At 35.6% G+C, this 22,022-nt stretch overlaps 1 long non-coding RNA gene across 2 annotated transcripts in view; it reads left to right on the top strand.

The window, feature by feature from the left end:
• The window catches only part of LOC143665349 (uncharacterized), an 81,518-nt gene that overhangs the window by 33,874 nt on the left and 25,622 nt on the right, over positions 1 to 22,022 (top strand). The gene's annotated exons all lie outside the window — the stretch shown is intronic.

Raw genomic sequence — 22,022 nt, 5'->3', positions numbered from 1 at the left:
GCTCAGAAGCACCAGGGAGGCCCTCCACACTGCATTCACCTTGAGCAGAACCTCATGATGGATGGGCCGATGCTATGAAAATGTACAGTGGGCAATATAAGAGTATAAAACAGGCAAAGAAACAGGAAACGATGGCCATCCAATGGAAGAAGATAAAAATACAGAAAATACTATCAAAGTAGATGAAAATGTGGACATATTGAACAAAGCCGTTTTTCAAAATGCTCTTGAAAATGCTCAAGTAGATAAAGGAAAATACAAAGAAAGAACTCAGTGATATGAGAAAAACAATGAACAGTATGAGCATCTAAGTAAAGACATAGAAATTTTTAAAAGTGAATCAAACCTCCTAGGCCAGATAAGCCCTGAAACCCAGAAGTATCAGTCTCTCCAAGAGCATCAACCAGTTGTATCTTCCTACCCCATAACATCTACACCCCTTTTCGACATGAAGAAGTTAGAATAGCCATTGCCCAAATATCCCTAAAGAGTGGGAGAAGGACCAAAGGAAAAAGAGGAGTTATATCAAAGAAGATAAACTGAGTGTAACTACTGAATCATTATATTGTTACTTCTTTTTAGTTTCTAGTGTCTTAGATCAGCTAGAAGAAATCACCAAGAATGGTGGAACTATAACACATATTCAGGAGTTGTAATTAATATTCCTAAATTCTGAGATACTGAGCTGTTAGTTTATAACCTGGTGGTTCCCAGAAACTTCAGGTATTTATATTGACACCTGAGTTAGAGCTCAGAAGCTATGAAAGTCAGCAGTACCCCATACAGCAACTGTTTAAAAAGTTGAAAAAGGAATATGAGTGAAGCTGATCTGGAGAGGACTAAGGTAAATCAGAATACAAGGTAAAGAATGATATGGTCCGTATTTTAATACTTCAACTTCCATCTGAGACCAAAAGAAGAGATGTTTATTTGGTGCAAAATTTATATTTTGGGTAATGCATTTTCTAATTTCACTTGTATGGTCAGTTTAATTGAACACCATAAGTTCATGGAATCTTGAATAGGGAATGAGATTTTGTTGGTTAGTCCAAGTTAGTGTGATGCCCCAATATATCCCAGAATAATTTGGGCAGTGAATAAAGTATTTGCAAGGTCCCCTTGAGGGACTAAGGAGAAAGGAGAAAATATTCAACTTCCCCATTTGGGGAATTTCTGATATTCTCACAGGCAGTGGGGACAACCAAATCAATAGGCTGAGCCCTCGATCTTGGGGCTCACCCCTATGAAACTTAAGCCTGTGAAAGACAGGCCAAGCCTACGTAAAATTAGGCCTAAAAGTCACCCCCAGAGAACCTTTTTTGTTGCTTAGATGTGGCCTCTCTCTTTAGTCAACTCAGCAGTTGAACTCACTGCCTCCCCTCTGCATGGAACATGACCCCCAGGGGTAAAACTCTCCCTGGCAGTGTGGGACAAAAATCCCAGGATGAGCCAGGACCCAGCATCAAGAAATTGAGAAAGTCTTCTTGACCTAAAGTGGGAAGAGAGAGATGAGGCAAAACAAAAATTCAGTGGTTAAGAGATTTCAAAAAGAGTCAAGAGGTTATACTAGATGTTATTCTTATGCATTATACAGATATCCCTTTTTAGTTTATGGCATAGTGAAGCGGCTCTGGAGGGAAGTACCTGCAACTGTTGAGCTGTGTTCTAGTAGCCTTGATTCTTGGGGACAATTGTATAAAGATATAACTTTTATAATATGACTATGGGATTGTGAAAACCTTGTGTCTGTTTAGCTCCTTTTATCCAGAGTATGGATAAATGAGTAAAAAAAAAATGGATAAAAATTAAATAAATAATAGGGGGGACAAAGGGTAAAATAAATTGGGTAGATGGAAATACTAGTCATAAATGAGAGTAAGGGGTAAGGGGTATGATATGTATGAGTTTTTCCTTTTTTATTTCCTTTTCTGGAGTGATGCAAATGTTCTAAAAAATGTTCATGGTGATGAATACACAACTATGTGATGACATTGTGAGCCATTGATTGTACACCATGTATGGAATGTTTGCGTGTGAAGATTAATCAATGAAAATTTTTTCAAAGCCTCTGGGACACCATTAATTGCATCGATATATGCATATGGGAGTAGCAGAAGGAGATGAAAAAGAGAAAGCGTCAGAATAAATATTCAAAGAAATAAGTAATGATGACAGAGGACTTCCGAAACTTAGCCAAAGGTGTGAATATGCACATCCACAGAGCACAGAGACCAAACAGTATAAACTTGAAGAAAAATATACTCCATCGTATATTGATCATACTATTGAATGCAAAAGACAATGAGAGAGTTCTGAAAGCTGCAAGAGAAAAGAAACATGTTATGTACAAGGGAGTCCCAATTAGATTGAATGCCAGTCTCTCTTCAGAAACCATGGAGGCAAGAAGGCAGTAGATTGAAACACTCAAAATGTTGAAAGAAAACAATTGCTAGCAAGAGATTTTATATCCAGTGAAACTTTCTTCAAGGATGAGGGAGATATGAAGACATTCTCAGATAAACAAAAGCTGAGGGAGTTCAGCACCACAAGACCTCCTTACAAGCAATGCTAAAGGGAGTTCTCCAGACTGAAAGGAAAGGACACTAGGCAGTGGTTCAAAGCAGCATAAAGAAATACTGTGGTTGAAAGGGGAAGCTTTGAGTCATGTATGTACCTAGAATGAATGTTAAAAGAAGGGACTGCATAACACAGTGAACTCTGTTGTGGAAAATGGACTGGGGTTAATAGTACAAGTATAAGAAGGTTCTTTCATGAATAATAACAAATATATGACACTAATACAAGGTGTTAATAATAGGGTGGTATGTGGGAAAACACACCTAATGTAAACTATGGCCTATATTTAATAGTACTATTTTAATATTCTTTCATCAGTTGTAACAAAAGTATCACACTAATGCAAAATGTCAATGATAGGGGGGTATATGGGAACTCTGTATTTTTCAGATTACTTTTTTGTTAACCTACAACGTCTCTAAATAAAAAGCAATATATTTTAAACCCCAGACACAAAGTACTACAAATTGCATGATTCCATTTACATAAAATGTAAATATAAATAATCTATAGGGCAGAAATAGATTATTGGTTAGGTAGGGCTGGGAAGGACAGAGGCTTTGAGAGGTGGCTGCTGAAGGGTATGGAGCTTTTCTTTTTGGAGCAATGAAGATGCTCTAAGACTGACTGTGGTGATGGATGCAGATCTCCATGAACATATTGAAGTCACCGAAGGCACACTTTGGAAGAATTTTATGATATGTGAATAATCTCAATAAAACTGCTTATAAAAACAAACACACACACACAGAAAAGATAATATCACAGAAAGAAAGAAAGAAAGACCACTAGTAAAGGAAACCATCTGGGTAATTATAAATGCCAGTATTATCGTAGTATATTGTTTGGTATGTAATAACAGTTCTTACTTCCTACAGGTGCTAAAATGTAAATGCATAAAAAGTAATAATAAATCTATGTTTTTGGGCATACAATGTGCAAAGATATAAGGAAGAAGTACAAAAAATGGTATCGTGGGAGAGAGGGATATAGGAAAAGTATATGTGCATGTTACTGATGTTAAGTTGGTACCAAACCAGATATGATTGTCATATATTTAGGATGTTAAATTTTAACCCTGTGGTAACCACGAAGAAAATACGTGATAAATATTTCCAGATGGAAATGAGAAGTCACTCAATAGTGCACAACACAAAAAAATCAAATAAATATAAAAGAAGGCATTAACAGAAATGAGGGATAGAAAAGGAATAAAACTTACAAGGGCTAAATTACAAAATGGCAGAAGAAAGTCCTGTATTATCGGCAGTGACTTTAAATGTAAATGGAGTGAACTATCCAGTCAAAAGACAGACACTGGCAGAATGGATAAAAAAAAGCATGACCCAATTATATGCTGTCTGCAAATGATGTAACTCAAATTCAAAAATTTAAGTAGGTTGAGGTTGAAAGGATAGAAAAAAAATATACCATGCAAACTGTAACCAAAAGAGAGAGGATAGCTATATTAATATCAGATAAAATAGACTTTAACTCAGAAACAGTGATGAGGGACAAACAACATCACTATATATTGATAAAGGGGGATAAAATGTAAGGGATGCAGTGAAGGCAGTGCTGACATGGAAAATTATAGCTCCAAAAAGCTTACACTAAAAAAGGAGACCCTATATACAGAAAATCCTGGAAAAAAAATCCCCCAACAAAGCTCTTAGTGCTAATATATGAGTTCATTGAAGTACAAGATCAACATCCAAAAATTACCAGTGTTTCTATATGCAAGCAATTAACATTCAGAAGAAAAAAACAAGAAAAAAATTCCATTCACAGTAGCAATCAAAAGAAGCAAATATCTAGAAATAAATTTAACCAAGGATGAAAAGGACTCGTACACAGAAAACTGCAAAACATTACTACAAGAAATTTAAAAAGAAATAAATAAATGGAAGGATATTCCATGTTATGGATTGGAAGACTAAATATTGTTAAGATGTCAATAATACACAAAACAATTTATAGACTCAATGAAATCCTAAGCAAAATTCCAACAACTTTCTTTGCAGAAACAGAAATCAAACCATCAAATTTATATGCAAGGGTAAAGGAGAGAGAATAGCTGTCTTGAAAAAGAAAAGATTTGGAGGACTTGCATTTCCTGATCTTAAAACTTATTACAAAGCCACAGTAATCAAAACAGCATGGTACTGGCACAAGTATGGACATATAGACCAATGGAATAGAACTGAGAGTTCAGAAATCACCCCTCATGTTTACAGCCAACTGATTTTTGCAAAGTGATTGCAAAGACTACTCATTTAGGAAAGAATAGTCTTTTCAACAAATGATACTGGGGAAACTGGATCTCCATTTGCAAAAAAAAAAAAAAAAGGAGGACCCATCTTGCACACCATATACAAAAATCAACTCAATATTAATCAAAGACCTTAATATATAAGCTAAAACTATCAAACTTCTAGAAGGAAACATAGAAAAGCATCTTCAGTATCTTGTGTTAGGTAATAGTTTCTTAGATTTTACACCCAAAGCACTAGTAACAAAAGAAAAAATAGATAAATAGGACCCCATCAAAATAAAAAAGTTTTGTTACTCAAAGGATTTTATCATGGAAGTAAAATGACAACCTGCACAATGGGAGAAAATATTTGGCAACTATATATATGTGGTAAAGGATTAATATCCAGAATATATAAAGAAGCCCTTCAACTTAACAGCAAAAAGGCAAACAACCCAGTTAAAACAATGGGAAAAAGACTTGAACAGACATCTCTCCAAATTAGATACACAAATGGCCAGAAAGCATGTGAAAAGATGCTCAGCATCAATAGCCATCAGGGAGATGTAAATCAAAACTATGATAAGATATGATTTCACACCCATTAGAATAGCTGCTATTAAAAAAACAAAAAATAGAGAATGTTGGAGAGGATGCATAACAATAGGAACACTCACTCACTGCTTGTAGCAGTCACTGTGGTAGGCAGTTTGGTGGTTTGCACAGAAAGCTCAGTACAGAACAACCATATGACCTGGCAATCTCACTTCTAGGTATGTGCCCAAAATAATTGAAAGCAGGGAATCAAACTGATGTTCATGGTGGAATTATTCAAAGTTGCCAAAAAAATGGAAGCAAGCCAAATGTCCATCACCTGATGAATGGATAAATTGTGGCATATACATACAATGGAATATTATTCAGCTGTGAAAAGGAATGAAGTCCTGATATATGCAAAAATATGGATGCGGTGGTTCAGTGAGAATGCTCGCCTTCTATACGGGAGACATGGTTTTGATTCCTGGACCATGCACCTAAAAAAAAATATATATGGATGAACCTAGAAGACATCTTGTGGAGTGAAATAAGTCAGACACAAAAGGACAAATATTGTATGATCTCACTGATTTGAAACAATTAGAATAAATAAACTCATAGAGTCAGAATCTAGAATATGGTTTACCAGGGGATGGGGTATAAGGAATGGAATGTGTGGGCTTATAATGTACAGGGTTCCTATTTGGAATTATGGAAATGTTTTGGCAAAGATGGTGGTGATGATACCACAACATTGTGATCCAATTAGCAGCAATAAAATACATATCTGAACATGATTGAAAGGGGAAATGTCAGTTTGTATATTTGGTAACAGAATAAAAATTAACAAAAAATCCATTTAAAAAATCATCCAAATGAATCTCATTAGACTAAGAATAAAATCTAAAATCCTTTGAACTTCTAGTACTGGATAATATGAAGTAGGCACAGTCCACCCTACTTTTCCTGCTATTTACCTCTCCTCCAAAAAACAAAAAAAAAAACTGGACAAAATTGATAGAGCAACTAGAAGAAGAAAGAAACAGCAGGAAAAAAGAAATCAGACTGGCTAGGGATCAGGACACAGTCAGCAACCTGGGTTTTGTTTTTGGTTTTATTTCCTGTATGTATCAACCCAAGTTCAGGAAAAGAACCCAACCAATTTAATGAACATAGATAGAAATTAAAGAAATAAAGCCCAAAAAACAATCCATTCTCTTAAGCTGAAGGACTAGGGAAAGGGTGGCCCAGCAGGACAGAATCATTTCAACTATTCCTGCCCTATTCCAAATGAATGCTATATGAAAAGCCAGGCAGCCATGCCCTTTCCCCTCCTCAGCAGGCATTGCAGCCCAGAGACTGTGAGCAGAAACCTACCTTCTCTTTCTATCCTACAATAACATGATGGTGCTCCTCCTCTTCCCAAATAAAGGCAGGAACCAGAGATAACTAGAGAAAGGGCTTTTTAAAATCTGTATATGAAATCCAGGCAGACCTCTGAGCTGTCCATGCTTATAACTAACAAGAAACAACACAGCAAAAGGTTTGAAAATTGGACACTCTTCAGGAAAAATGCCCAGAATTCAGATTGGTTTCTGAGAAGCATGCAAGAGGAGCAGACAGGAATAGCAATGCAAAATCTTTGACAATCAAATTGAATTTGAACCACAATCCATGATATTGGGCTAGGATGTGCATTCTTAACATAAACAGGTTTAAATAGGAATCAGAAGCTCAAATATGTACTCATAATGTTCAGGGTAAAATATACAATTACTCACCAGACCAAAAAATATGAAAGTCTCAACAATCAAGACAATCAACAGACACCAACAAAGATGTTGGAATTTTCAGCAAGAATTTTGAAGCAGTCATCCAAAAATGCTACAACAAGCAATTACTAATACTCTTGAAACAAGTGATAAAATACAAGATCTCAGCAAGGAAATAGATGATATTTCAGACTGAAAACTGCAATAAATCAAGTTAAAAACTGTCTCAATTGACTCAATGGCAGAATGGAATTGACAGAGGAAAAAAATCAGTGAATCTGAAGACAGATCAATAGAAATTATCCAATCTGAACAGTAGAAAGAAAACATTGAAAAAAGTGAAGAAAGCCTCAGAGACCTATGGAACAATAACAAAAGATCTAATATTTGTGTAATCAGAGTCCCAAAGGAGAGGAAAAGACTCCAGGACTAAAAAAAAATTGTAGAAATGATGGCTAAAAAAATCCCAAATTTAGCAAAATATATAAGCCTACAGATTAAAAAACTGGCCAAGCCCCTAACATAATAAACTCCAAGAAATCCAGGCCCAGATACATCATAATCAAATTTTTAGAAACTAATGACTAGGAAAATATCTTGAAAGCAGCCAGAAAGAAATAATATATCATCTGTTGGGGAAAAAATATATTAGAATTACAGAGGATTTCTCTTCAGAAACTATGAAGGCCAGAAGGAAGTGGTACAGCATTTTTTAAGAGCTGAAAGAAAAGAACTGTCAACCCACAACTTCATATCCAGTTAAAATATTCATCAGGAATGAGGATGAAAGAACTCAGATGAAGGAGAACTAAAAGAACTTGTTGTCAAAAGAAATTATCTAAAAGAGTGGCTAAAAGTTTTTTTACACAGAAAAGAAATTATAGGATGAAAATCCAAGGGCATCATCATGGTAGGAAGGCTATAAAGGATGCAGCCCCTGGCCCTTGCCTCATTCCACTGTACTGTCTCTCAGTTCTCCAGATACACCAACCTCCTTGCTGTTCTTCCACCTTACCAAGCCTGCTCCTGCCTCAGGGCCTTTACACTTGCTGTTTCTTCTCCCAAGAAAGTTTCTGTCCCAGATTTCTGTGAAGCTAGCTTTCTGTCTTTATTCAGGTTCCTACATAAACCTTAATTTCTCAGAGAGCATTTCTCTGACCATTCCATCTGAAATGGTATTCCCATCATTTTCCCTTTCCTAAGTTTTATTTTTCTTTATAACACTGATCATTACCTGACAGTATATATTTATTTGTTTATAGGTTATATTCTGTCTCCCCACTGGAATAAAAATTCCATAAAGGCAAGAACTTTGTCTTATTTTTCACTAATATATCTCCAGTACCTTAGGCAGTAGTTGACCAATAGTAAATACTCAATAAATACTTTCTGAATTAATAAAGGAAAGAAGGAAGGAAGGAAAATCTTGATTGGATTCAGTGATATTTAGGTCTTTGGTATGAAGGACACAATATCATCACCTGGATAGAATTTTTTTTTAAACCCTGCTATTAAGATCATGTGCCTTCGACATTGTAAATGTAATTAACAGCACTGAAATATATATCTGAATGTGGTTAAAAGAGGAAGTGTTATATCATACATATGGGAATAGGATAAAAATTATTTAAAAATCCATGAAACTGCTCTATACAAACAGTGAACCCTAAGTTAAATCATGGACTATAGTTAAAGTACAATTATAAAAATGTGCTTTCGCCTATTGTAATAAATGTACCACACCAATGCAAGGTGTTGATAATAAGGTGGTATATGGGAATCCTGTATTTTATGCATGATTTTTCTGTAAGCCAACCATTTTTCTAATGAAAAGTTTCTTAAAAGACCCTACCCTACTTCTTCCTCAACTCTCCTTTCCAACATGGGTAAGGAATGGGGGGAAAAATAGCAATAATGCACACCACTCCCCTCTTGCCCAGTGCAGGTTTTCAAATTTGGGTGAGCCCTGTGCTGGGTATGGTGCAGTAGGAAAGAGGGCTACAGCTTTGAAATGGATGTAAAATTAAAATTCTGATTTGGATTGGGAGAAAAAAATTACCAAATAAGTAAATTTTCTAATCCCCAGTTTAAAAAAAAAAAAAAAAGGTCATGGGCTTGATGAAGTCTCAAATAAAGACATTAATATATCATTTATAGGGGTGACACACCTAGCATATCTAGGAAATTTTTTTAATTAACTAACTAGTCCCCTAGCACAGCTTGAAGGTAGAGTCTTATTACAGTTAAAATGGTAAGGAGAATAAAGGAAAGTTCTACAATGTGAGATAATTCTCAGGAAGTATAGGTACAAGTTAACGAGCTGAAGTGGGAAATTCAGAAGAGACAAATTTTAATTTCAAAAGTAGGTGCCTAGAACCATAGGGTGCTACAGGGTTAAATGAAGGTATTAATTCTGAAATGGGAAATAAGGAAGCCAGTAAAAAACTATTTACCTCATTAATAATTTGCATATCAACCGACATTCTATACACAGAGATATCCCTATATGCAAGGTACTCTGGGAGATGTCAAATTTTAAGATTTTGTGCCTTTATGAACCTTACAAATAGCTGGGGAAATTGGGTGGATGACATGACAAGATCATAACAAAGGACTTGGTTTGCGTTTTTGATTATGTGAATTTTAAGTTGTGTTCATTCCTTAATCCTTTCATCAATATTTACCAAGTGCCTACTGTGTGCCAGACCAGGCACTGAGTTGCTCTGGCGGTCCCAAATATTTACAGTTCCCAAAACATAAAGTGTCAGTGCATACGTCCATGCTTTTCCATATTCTAAACCTGCTTCCTGGAATGCCTGACTTCCCTATGTTCTCCTCTCAAATTTCTACTCATTCTTCAAAACCCCAATGGAAGAGGAGTTTGGGTTTTAACTAACTCCATATAATCCCTATTGCAAACTCCTCCAAACCAACCACTACAATGTAAATGAATTAACAAGGGGAAAAAATGAAAACTCATTCTATCACCAAAAATTAGCGCTGAAAGTCAAGCTCTGTAATTACAAATCTGGGAAGATTTTCCACAGTTAAACACTTGAAAATTAATTGAGTAGTATTTTTAGAGGCCACTGTGACTTGCCTTCCTTAATTAGATAAAGAAACCTTCTCCACTACCCAACCTAGCAGTCAGAAATCAAGGTCTATATGTGGATAGCCATTCTTCTGTCAGAATCACAAGAGCTGACTTTTTTAAACCACTAACTGTGAAATTTCAGGGAGGTACAGGCTACTTTTTAAAGACCCGTCATATACATCCCATACCTAATTCCTACCTGTATATTTACTAGGTATTGATGGTCTACCTGCCTTTTGGCAGAAAGAAAGAAGGTAGTGTGTAGGCACAAAGAGTAAAAACAGTATAGCTTAATATAGCTACAGATGGATAGCTATAGGAATATTTATAGATATATGCATATACAGGAGTTAGCATAAACATATACATTTCCTTCCTTTTTTTTTCAGGTGAGAGAGTCTAGAAGTAATGATATCCTAGTATCAATAAGCACACCTAGCACCCAAATTTTGGTTTCTAATACCATCCCCCATTAAAAGGAATCAGAGTTCCTTGAAGAAATGACTGATTCTCAGACTAGGGCAGGAAATATACAGTATGAGTCTAGAGTATCTTGCAGTGCTGGAAAATGAGAAAATATTGGAACATACAAACACAAAATGATAGGGGTATGTAAAAGGAAGACATGTACCAAATGAAAGAGCTCCCAATGGCCAAAACTGGAACAATTTGAGCAACAAAAAAAATATGATTGGATTAAAACTCCAAACTGACATAAATTATTAAATGGATAACCAAATACATGGGGGAGTATGGTCAAATCTTCCATTCTGAATAATTCCAAATTATTTATGTAGGCCCTCTACCCTCAAAGAGGTGGAGCATAACAACCTACTCCTTAGATATGGTGTGTGCACATGGGGATTTTCTTGCAAACAGTATGATATGGAAAGGGGAAAGGGATGTTAACCTTGATCACCAAGTCATAACGTCTACAGGATGCCATGCTGATGGTATGTACACTGATGTGATGTGCTTGGAATAGCAGTTTATCACTGTGATCATCCTCCCAAAAATCCGTTACCCTCATCTAATCGTGAGAAAAACATTAAACCAGTCCCAACAGGGAGACATTCAACAAAAGACCGGATCTGTACTTTTCAAAACTGTCAAAGTTCATCAAAAACAACAAACATCTGAAAAACTGTCACAGCCAAGAGGAACTTCAGGAAACAAAATAAAAAGTGGTGTCCTGGATGGGACTCTGGAACAAAATAAGGACATAAGGTAAAAACTACAGAAATCTGAAAAAAGCATGGACTTCAGTCAATAACAGTGTAGCAACATTGGTTCATTACATGTTACAAATGTGCCATACTGTAAGATGCTAATAATAAGATAAACATGTATGGAGTGTATGCTAATAATAGGAGAAAATATACTATCTTCACAGTTTTTCTATAAGTCAGTAACTGTCCTAAAATTAAAAGTTCACGTTACAAAAACAAGATCGAAAGCATCATGAAGAAAGGGGCTGGTTTCTGTTTTGATCACACTGGTGTTCCCAGGTCATAGCACAGCACCTGGCACTTATTAGATATTGAATTAGTACTTGTGACATGAACAATGAATGATGTTAATGTTTTTTAACCATCCTTGGACAAAAGAGGAACTGGACAATGATAATTCTCCAAAACCAAGACACCTGGACAGAAGCAGCCAAATGGTTATATCCACCAAACCAGAGAGCCCTGATACTAGTACCACTGTCAATCCAATCAAAACTCACAATTATTTTGGAAACTGGCTCTTTATAAGACAGTGTATTTAATAAGGTTATAAATTTATTTTCACTTTTTTATGAAGGTAGGAAAATTGAGAGAAGACATTGAGACGCAAAATACAATCAGCAAAGCCCCGGCCCTAGCCATGAGCTCTACCAGTTGTGTCTGCACAAGCTTTACTGGAGGACCGTACATAAAGTAATGTTTTCCATGTGAAAAATATAGGCTGTTAGGAAGAGAACAGATTTATTGTTTAGTTGTGGATTGAGGGCAAACAGGCTGATGGGAGAAATGTACAAGAGGTTTGGAGAAGTAAAGAGAAAAGTAACTGGAAGAGCAAGAGAAAAGAAAATATTTATGTTTTATTCCAAATATTTCACTAAATCTGTTTTAGATTTTGGCTGCTAGAATTGTCCTTCCAGTGCAAGACCTGGACCAACATTTTGCATCAGAATGACAAGAGAAGGCTGAGAAAAATAAAGATTCTTGAACTCTACCCGCATCTAGTGAATCAGAATCACAGGGAAAGGGGCCCAGAAGTCTCAGTTCTTAACAAGCTCCCCACACGATTCTTGTGATTCTTTTGTAGAACACTGGAGAACTGCCACTACGGTGAGTTGTGACAACCTCTCCAGGGGAAAAAAAAATGCTGACCTACATCAGATTCATAACTATTTCAGATGATCAGGATGTAATTCAACATACTGGAGGAGGTAAATAGCCAAATGACTTTTCTATAGTTCTGTGAGCATTTTTTTTTTAAATAAAGGTTAATGTAAGCACACAGAGATCAAGAAAGCCATTTTACTGATGGAGAAAACATCTCACTCACCCAAGCTCACAATGAAACTAAGCCACTTTAATGAAGAAAAAGTAATTTTTGCTAGGTCTGGCACGTACATCTGAAAATATTTAGTTCTAGTTTCAACACAATGAAATTAAGCCCCAAACTTGATTTGAATTCAGCTATTGTTTCCTAGTGATTAAACAAATATTTATGCCTCAGATGGCTTATAAATCCACAGTCCAAAAGTTTGGTTTGGGCTTGTCTATTTGAGGGTATAGTGTCATGCTGAGAAAAAGTACGACCTGGAGCGATGTGTGTGTACATTTTTATTGAGCATAGCACTCACGAGACACACTTATAAAGAGAAATTGTTTCTAGAGAAAGTTTGAGTTACTCAAACTTTGTTCTAGCTTATTTTTGCTATATACTTTTAGCAAACAATGACATCATACAAACAGCACTTGGGACTCATGGAACTATATTAAATTCATAAAGCTTATTCTCCGACCATGGGATGGCTGAGTATATTTTCAACTAGAGTTAAGGATTTAAGTTTGTCTAAAGTCACCAATTTTAGAAGCTTGTGTTTTCTTCATTTGTGTTTTTTTTTAGGGGTGGTAAACATTTTTTATTGTGAGATATAACATATATAAAAAAGCAATAACTTTTAAAGTACATTGTGACAAGTGGTTATAGAACAAATTTCAGGGTTTTGCATGGGTTACAGTTCCACAATTTCAGGTTTTTCCTTCTAGCTGCCCAAAGATAGTGGATATTAAAAGAAATATCAGTATAATGATTCAGAAGTCATACTCATTTGTTAAATCCTTTCTTCTCTGTTACACCTCCTTCTCCTTTGATGCTTCTCCCAATCTTGTGGGCTATTTCTAACTTCTTCATGTTGAAAAGGGGTGTGAAAATTATGGGGTAGGGGTTGGAACTTGTTGATGTTCTAAAGAGGCTAACCCCTCTGTGGTTCAGACCTTATCTGGACTGGGAAGCATCTGGAGGTTGTAGGTTTCTGGAAATTAATGTTAGTGTGTGAAACTTTTGTAGAATCTCAGAGAGCCCTGTCTTCATTTGTTGTTATGTTGAAAGCAATCCTCACACAGTTCCTGTAAGTAGGGGAGGATGAATATACTTGTTCTAACAAGAGTCTGGAAATCATAAACCCTGTGTTTCATAGGGGTTGATTCAATCAACTCTCGGATAATTCACCATAATATGCATTAATCTCCATTCCAGAGCTTCTTCTCAGTTTTGAATGCACCTTCCTCCTAGTCAGAAGGATTAATACCAATACGGGGACAGAGCTGCTCAGCGAACAGCAAGTCTTGGTCTCCACCTCTAGCCTCCCTGAAAGAAGAGCTTCTGAGTCTTACCATTTCGGTTAAAAGCTGCCACTGGAAAAACAGAATGCGACAGAAGTTAGATTTTGTTTTCGTCACCTATTAGGCATCAGTTTAATCAGCTTTAGAACTCTTCATTGCAGTGGGGGAAGTAAAGAGAACTTCTAACTACCATCTACCTGGAATAGAGACTTAAGTCAATCGTTTCACACGACATGAAAGCTCCTGGCATGTAGGGACATGTTTCCTTTATCTTTGAACTCCACAGTCCATAACCGTGCCACACACTCGATAAATGCTTGTTGACTTCAATTCATAAATCTATTTTATAAATTAGTAGCCTTTCTATTTTCCTTGAAAATATTTCAAGATACACTTTAAATTAAGTCCTCTATAATTAGGATCCTTAATTTTTTTTCGGTGGGGTCGGGGTGGGGGGTCGGGGGGTTGTAGTGCATGGGCCCGGAATCAAACTGGGTTCCTGCATGGCAGGTGAGAATTCTACCACTGAACTACCTTCACAACCCCCAGGGCCCTTAATTTTAAAAGACTCCTAGGGTCCTTAAACAAATCTATGACACTAAAGAGTTGAGTTATTTTTGTTTTACGTATTTTCATATCATAGTAAAAGAATAATATAGACTTAATTTTTAGACTAGTCCTCAATAAGAAAAATTTATTTTAAGATTCAGTAGAAATATTTTATTCTAATATGCTGAATTTGAAATGTAGGTTTGTAACATTGATTAAATTCAACATTTCTAACTGATTGGATAAAGGAAAGAGAAGCCGAGTTGCTGGAAAAAGAATTATGACCAAGGAAAAGATTTTTCATTCGGTTCTTTAAGGTGAAAGACAATATTGGAATTATCCCAGTTCTAATAGTTCAAGAAAGGATCCTGGATTGATACCTCTTGTGTTGGTGGTAATGCCTAATAAAAATATTTCCGACAGTGGATACCCAGCAGTAGGTGCAAACAGAGAATGCAAACACAAACCATTGGTAGCAAACCTTTGGAATCAAGTTTATTTGTTCTTTGCATAAATACATTTATCTTTATAAAGAACGAAATGAACATATAAGCAAGCAGACACCAACCTGAGGTAATGACAGACAGAAAATAAAAACTAAAATAATTTTGTAGTTCTGAGTTTGATTAAATAATTTTAAAGATTTCATTTTTCTAAAATTGTGCTTGAGGATAACTTCTTTTTTAACTTTTTTATTGTATAGTATAATGTATATACAAAGCAAAGAAATAAAAAAGCAATAGTTTTCAAAGCACTCTTCCACGAGTGGTTATAGGACAGATACCAAAGTTTGTCATGGGCTACCATACAATCCTCTCAGATTTTCTTTACTTCTAGTTGCTCCAGAATATAGGAGGCTAGAAGGCTTATATAAATTTTTTTTATCATCACAATCGACTTTTTTTCTCTTCTTTTTTTTGTGGAAAATAACATATATACAAGCAATAAATTTCAAAACACAGCACCACAATTAGTTGTCGAATATATTTCAGACTTTGACATGGGTTACAATTCCTCAATTTTAGGTTTTTACTTCTAGCTGCTCTAAGATACTGGAGACTAAAAGAGATATCAATTTAATGATTCAGCATTCATATTCATTTGTTAAGTCCTATCTTCTCTGTAACTCCATCATCATCTCTGATCTTTCCATCCCACTCTTTAGGTGTGTTTGGGCTGTGGCCATTCTAAATCTTGAGGATAACATTTGAGGTTGGGTTAGTTTTCATACATCTGACTCATAGATAATAATTTTAACCTGCTTGACATGAATCTCCTTAATGGCAGGATCTTGTCTTTATCATGCATTTACCTCCACCGATCTCAGGATCTAGGAAGTAGAAAGCTCTCAATACATCATTAAATGGATTTCTCCCTGCTACTTCAAGTTGAATTTTACACCTTCTCGTCACTTAATTTTTTGAAGGACTTTTGATCCAAAATCCTATAATATTCCATTGTAAGTGAACAATGATCTTGACTTGAATATTTTAAATTCTGAATCCCGAAGTTACATCTTTGTAGCCAAATTACTAGTACAGTTAATCCAGGATCAAGGACTTCATCTCATACCATTAATGCCACCGCCTTGCTCTCCATTCTCTGGCTGCACTCACCAAGTTCTTATCCACACTCACCAAACTCATTACCACTTGGGCCATTGCACTTGTTTTCCCTGCCCCAGATGTCCACATGGCTAATTCCTTCATATCCTTCAGGCCTGAACATAAATGTCTTCCTCAGAGAAATTGTTATCAGCCAATTTAAAGTAGTTCCTATCACTCCCCGCCTAGTTCCTCTTTTTAACATCACCCAGTATTATTGTTTTCAAAGCCTTTATCCATTGCCTGAAATCACCTTGTTCATTTATTTTTTCCCTTGTATTGACTGTCCTCCTCCCTGATTCAATGTATACTACCTTCCCGTATGGTTCACCCTTGCATCCTCCAGGCTTAAATAAAGTGTTCATATCTACTCATAGAAGATTATCAAAAAATGTGAGGATGCTTTATAGCAACCATGAAACAACAGGTGCACATCTGCACTGAGCCTTTCCTTAGTTCCTTGAGTTACTACTGTTTTGGTAGATGCTTGACATTTGCAAAGGAGACATCTGAGCTCCTCTACAATCACTAGCTTGACAATAGGATGACAGCATACAACCTCATCAGTTTCCTCATTGTAAAGCTGGTATATTACTATGTGGATTGTAAAGCTGGTATATTACTATGGAACTACTTCACAAGACTGTCATGAAAATTAAATAAGAATAGCAAACCCAAGTTGACGTGGATGAGGGGGCTCAGATGACTCCCTCAATAGCCAACTGCATGATTTAAATGTATACCCCTCAAACAGTACCAACTTCTACTACAAACTGCCTATCTTTGGGGGTGGCTGGGTATCAAACACTGTGCACCACTTAAAATAAGTGGTAGGCTTTCTTTATACCTCAAACTTTTTCACATACAACTGGTCTGGGAAATATTGTGTGTTTGAAGAATATCTGTGGCTCTCCTTGTGCAGGAAAACAGATGTTCACAAAGAATGAAACTGGAAGGGACCCAACATTACCTGAGTAATTCTACTTCCATCTGTGAAAAACGCATTAACGCATGTCATGGGCTGCTTTTACCCACAAGTGAAATAATGAATATTGAGCAAAGTCAATACTATTTACCTTTTAAGAAAACTAAATTTCCTGGCTAATTCAAATGAAAATATGATTAGAGAAGATCTTAGTTTATTTGCAATATGTAGGCAAATTTGTAACTTTTTAGCTTAAAACAATAAATCAAAAAAAGTTATGATCTTGGCTTTGACAAATCTTACATGACATCAAACTTACATGACAAGAAGGAAATGGTATTTAGAGTACTATGGCAGACCAAGTTAGAGAGGTGATTTGACATCCTATACCCTGGGCAAGAAGAATGTCAAAATAGTATGTCCTGGCAGTGTCTAGTAGAAAAAATTAATTCCCATGCTCTGAAGGCTCCACGGCCAGAATGGAGTAGTCCATTTTAATTTTCAGAGGAATTTGGTGAACAAATGACTAGATACCCACCAAACCTTGGTACTAATGAAAAACAGAGTGCATTCTGAGAAAATCAATATATAGTTTGCCTGAAGGTATCCCAAAGGAAACATTCAGTTATTGAGGTTTAAAATACGTTAGCCCCAGAATAATAAAATTCTTGAATTGCAAGCGTTTGCAAGAATAGCAAAGGGGTTAAAGACATTTTATATTTTATCAAAGCTCTAAAACTGCTGTGCAGTTTTTATGCATTTCATATTTTTTCCTTGCTGCTTCTTCATGCAAAGCCTTCCCCAATTCCTTAGAGCCCTGCTTCACTGTTTAGACCTTCTTAATTTGCTCTTCAAATAAAATAGCCTTGGTCCCACTCCTTCCTGGCCTCCACAGGTTCACAATGTCATTGAAGAGTGGGTTGGGCATATCTTGAGGAACAGATATTTGCCACCGTGTCTCAGTATTGTGGTTCGTCACCAAACTGATATTTCTCATGGAAAATGAGTACTTTGTTAGAACCAAGACATTGTTGGCTTTACTTTTACGTATTATGAATTTTCCTTTGTTGAATGTTATGAAGAAAAATGGGCAACTCTTTATTGGAAAAATAAATGCAACAAAAATGCTAAGACACAGATATAAAAGGGCTGCGACTGACTAGGCAGGAAAAGAAAATTGAAGTATAGGTGGGAAAAGCAGCAGCTCAATTTGGATGACACTATGAGGTCAATTCAGATAATAATCTTATTTGACCCTAGCAGTCCACAATCATTAGTTAAATGTTCAGCATTTGTTCAATTATCATGAATTTGAAGCCCTTTCTAGTGAAGAAAATAAATGTTTTGGCAATAAATCTGACAAGGTGGCTTCAGACATGCAACATCCTATGTTCCCCTGCTTTTACAGAGTTATAAAACTATCAGTACTCAAAGGGTACTTGAAGACAAGCATTGTTTGAAAAACTATCTTCATGAAGCAATACTAAATTCAGTAAGGCATATTTAAAAATAATACCAAATTAATAAAAGAGATGAGTTTTTTCTTCTATTTAAGAGTAATTTTTAGCATACTCACGAATGCATATTTGCCTTTTTCAAATACTACTGCACTGTTCTTGCACTGGACATGAGAAGGACTGTTTAAAAAGATATCAAGCTAGTTCACAATGTTTTTTATCTCTTCAGATTGTTCCAAAGTTAGATGGTGTTATGAAAATTCCTTATATTTTTCAAAACAAAATCTTAGCTCACTCTAGGTAAAAGTTAAAAAAAATTAAGTACATTTAACCATGGTTTGTGACCACAAAGATTGAGTATCGTAACTCTAAAGAGATTGAGTACAATTATTCCAAGTATTGTTTGCCCTGTAAGTGAACTGCACAGATGATGAGTTCTGAATATCAGTATTTTGTGTTGGTCATTTAGCTCTGACCTAAAGAGTTGAAAATACATCTAGTGATCTGTTCATCAAATTCCATTGAAAATGAAAATGTCGCTCTACCTAGGTACCATCAAGAAGACAAAGTTAAAGTACTCCAACTTACCCTCCAACGTGTCTATTGCACAATGTTACAGAGGCTGGTTTTCTAGTCCACAAGTTCATAGGAACTAGGTTGAAATGTTGAATGACTCTCAGCAAGTGTTCTGAGCTCTATTAGTAGGAAAATATCTGCCATTCCCTGGAAAGGTCTCATCTTTACATCAGTTATGGTTGGTGTTCTAGCTTGCTAGCTGCCAGAATGCAATATACCAGAAACAGAATGGCTTTTAAGAAGGGGAATTTAATAAGTTGCTAGTTTACAGTTCTAAGGCTAAGAAAATGTCCCACTTAAAGCAAGTCTATAGAAATGTCCAACTTAAGACATCAGGGGAAAGATACCTTGGTTCAAGAAGACCGATGAAGTTCAACATTTCTCTCTCAGCTGCAAGGGCACATGGCGAACATGGCGGCATCTGCTGGCTTTCTCGTGGCTCTACCAAAAGGGACTCTCTCCAAAATGTTTCCTCTTTTAAAGGATTCCAGCAAGCAACTCCACCTTCAGTGGGTGGAGACACACCTTCATGGAAATCATCTGATCAAATGTTACCACCCACAATTGGGTGGGTCACATCTTCATGGAAACAATCAAAATGCTCCCACCCAGCAATACTGAATGAGGATTAAAGGGCATGGCTTTTCTGGGGTCCACCACAGATTCAGACCAGGACAGTTGGCATGAGGAGCAAACTCGTAAGTCATAGATCCCTAATGTGAAATTTTAGAAGAACCTTAGGAGTTATGATAGTGAAAAAATAGCACAAGATTCCAGGTTTTCAGAATCATTGCAATCCATTTAATAACTTTACTTGTATTTGAGTCCAACCACTATGCTTAGTTTATTATCATTAGTATTATCAGTGAATAAAACAAAATATTTAGTATTATCAGTGAATAAAACAAAATATGACTATTTCTTTGGCATTTTCAAAAAGAATTTTCATAAGTATGAAGGAGAATAAAAAGACCTTTAACAAAAAACTATAATTACTATCAAAATAAGCAAGTTTCAACAGAGCATTTAGCTTCTAAATGATTTATTGCATAAGAACTTTTTACTTAATCATTTGGGCTATTTTAATCCCTTAAAAATACATAAATTGAACATCATCAATATTATGAAATATCAGCTCTGAAAACTATAAAAATGAAGCCAAAAATCATCTCTGAGACAGAAATGTGAATTTTTAAAACATGTGCAATACAGACATATTAAGAAACATAGTGAGAAACCTATATGTTTTTATAGGATATGTAAAGGTTAGAACTAAAGGTATCTAGTTTCATGACTTTTTTGGGGGGCGTGCGGTACATGGTTTGGAAATCAAACTTGATCCCCCACATGGAAGGCAAGCATTTTATGACTTTTTAATGTATTTTGTAGTATTAGATCGACTACTATTTGGTAAAAAAATTGTTACTTTCCACCAAATTTAGTGAATTAAAAGGACCTGGTATACATTTAAGAGGTAACTCTGTGCAGTGGAGAAAATGTGGGCTTTGGGAGAAAACACATCAGAGCTAGATGTCACCACTTTCTAGCTGTGATAAGGGGTAAATTGCTTTTTCTAGATGAGGGTATTGTGAGGATTAAATGAGGTAATATATGCAAAACAGTTGTTCAGAATCAGTTGTAGAAAGCAATAGTGCCTTTCCTTCTTGCAGTTCTCTTTATGTTGTACAGATATTTGTTCCGCTTGTTAGACATCAAGAACTGACCAACATTGTTTATTTTGGTAGCTATCTGGATTTTTTAGAGCACAATCCTGCAGTCCTCAGTGAATATTTGAATATTACACCTGGCCATATCTACCAAAGATAAGCCCATTTGTTTGCTTATTAGACAAATAAAAATGAAGTTGTAGACTTAATGCTTTGTTTTCTCTTATTTTAATTTCTATAAACAAAAAATCATTTATTTTTTAATATTCTATAAACAAAATTCAATGGGAAAAATAATAAAATTTTGAGATTTTAATACTTTCTAGAAAACATTTTTCACGCAATTTAACAAAATTTTTGAAGTTATGAAAGAATACACGAGTGGAATACATTGCCTTATGCAGTTATCTAAATTAAAGTCGTTTTAGAATTCAGTATTTGACTTAAAACTAAAATATAAATAATACCATTATTAAAAAGTAGGTAAAGTTTCAAGTAAACCAATCTAAAAGAAAGTAACACTCAGATCTGGTACCGTGAACTCAAGGTCAGTCTTATTTATTTACTACAGAAGTTCCTGGCTAGAACACTGAATTCAGAATGACTTTGTGGATGAAGTTTTCAGTGTCTGCTTATTTAAGAAAATATAATGATAGATTTCTTCTGATCTTTCAGAGCCTCAATCATTTTTTACCCCAACAATATTTTTCTAGTCTTTAAAATATTCTGTGAAATATAGACTAAGGTTAAAGGTAGCGCTGTGTCTTGGAGGCCCTCCTTGGGCAGAACAAGAAATAAAAAAAAAAAGTTAGCTTCATATATTATGGCCTGAAGAAAACCTAACAGCCAAAACATCACCTTTAACATGGTTTCTATTTCTGAGTCGTTTATCAACCAACCCTCCTTTATTCTTTGGTCTAAAAACTGGTATGGGAGTCCATTTCAGTATTTTAAATGCATTCTAGTTCCTTTGGGCCTCATTAGAAAGCCTCTTTAAATATCACTAACCTTCTTTCCTCCTCAGTGTGCAAGAGCAAATGAATGCGTAGTCAAGTTGAAGGAGAAACGGTGCAATTGGCTATCTTATATATGTCAGAACTGTAAGAAGCACTTTTAGGGTCTGTGCATTTTCAAACCATTAGCTGAAAATATTATTTCTCATTAAATA

The sequence above is a fragment of the Tamandua tetradactyla genome, chromosome 21 (assembly GCF_023851605.1).
Source record: "Tamandua tetradactyla isolate mTamTet1 chromosome 21, mTamTet1.pri, whole genome shotgun sequence".
NCBI lineage: Eukaryota > Metazoa > Chordata > Mammalia > Pilosa > Myrmecophagidae > Tamandua > Tamandua tetradactyla.
Note: the sequence above shows the minus strand (reverse complement) of the source record. Positions and strands in the feature narration are given on the sequence as shown.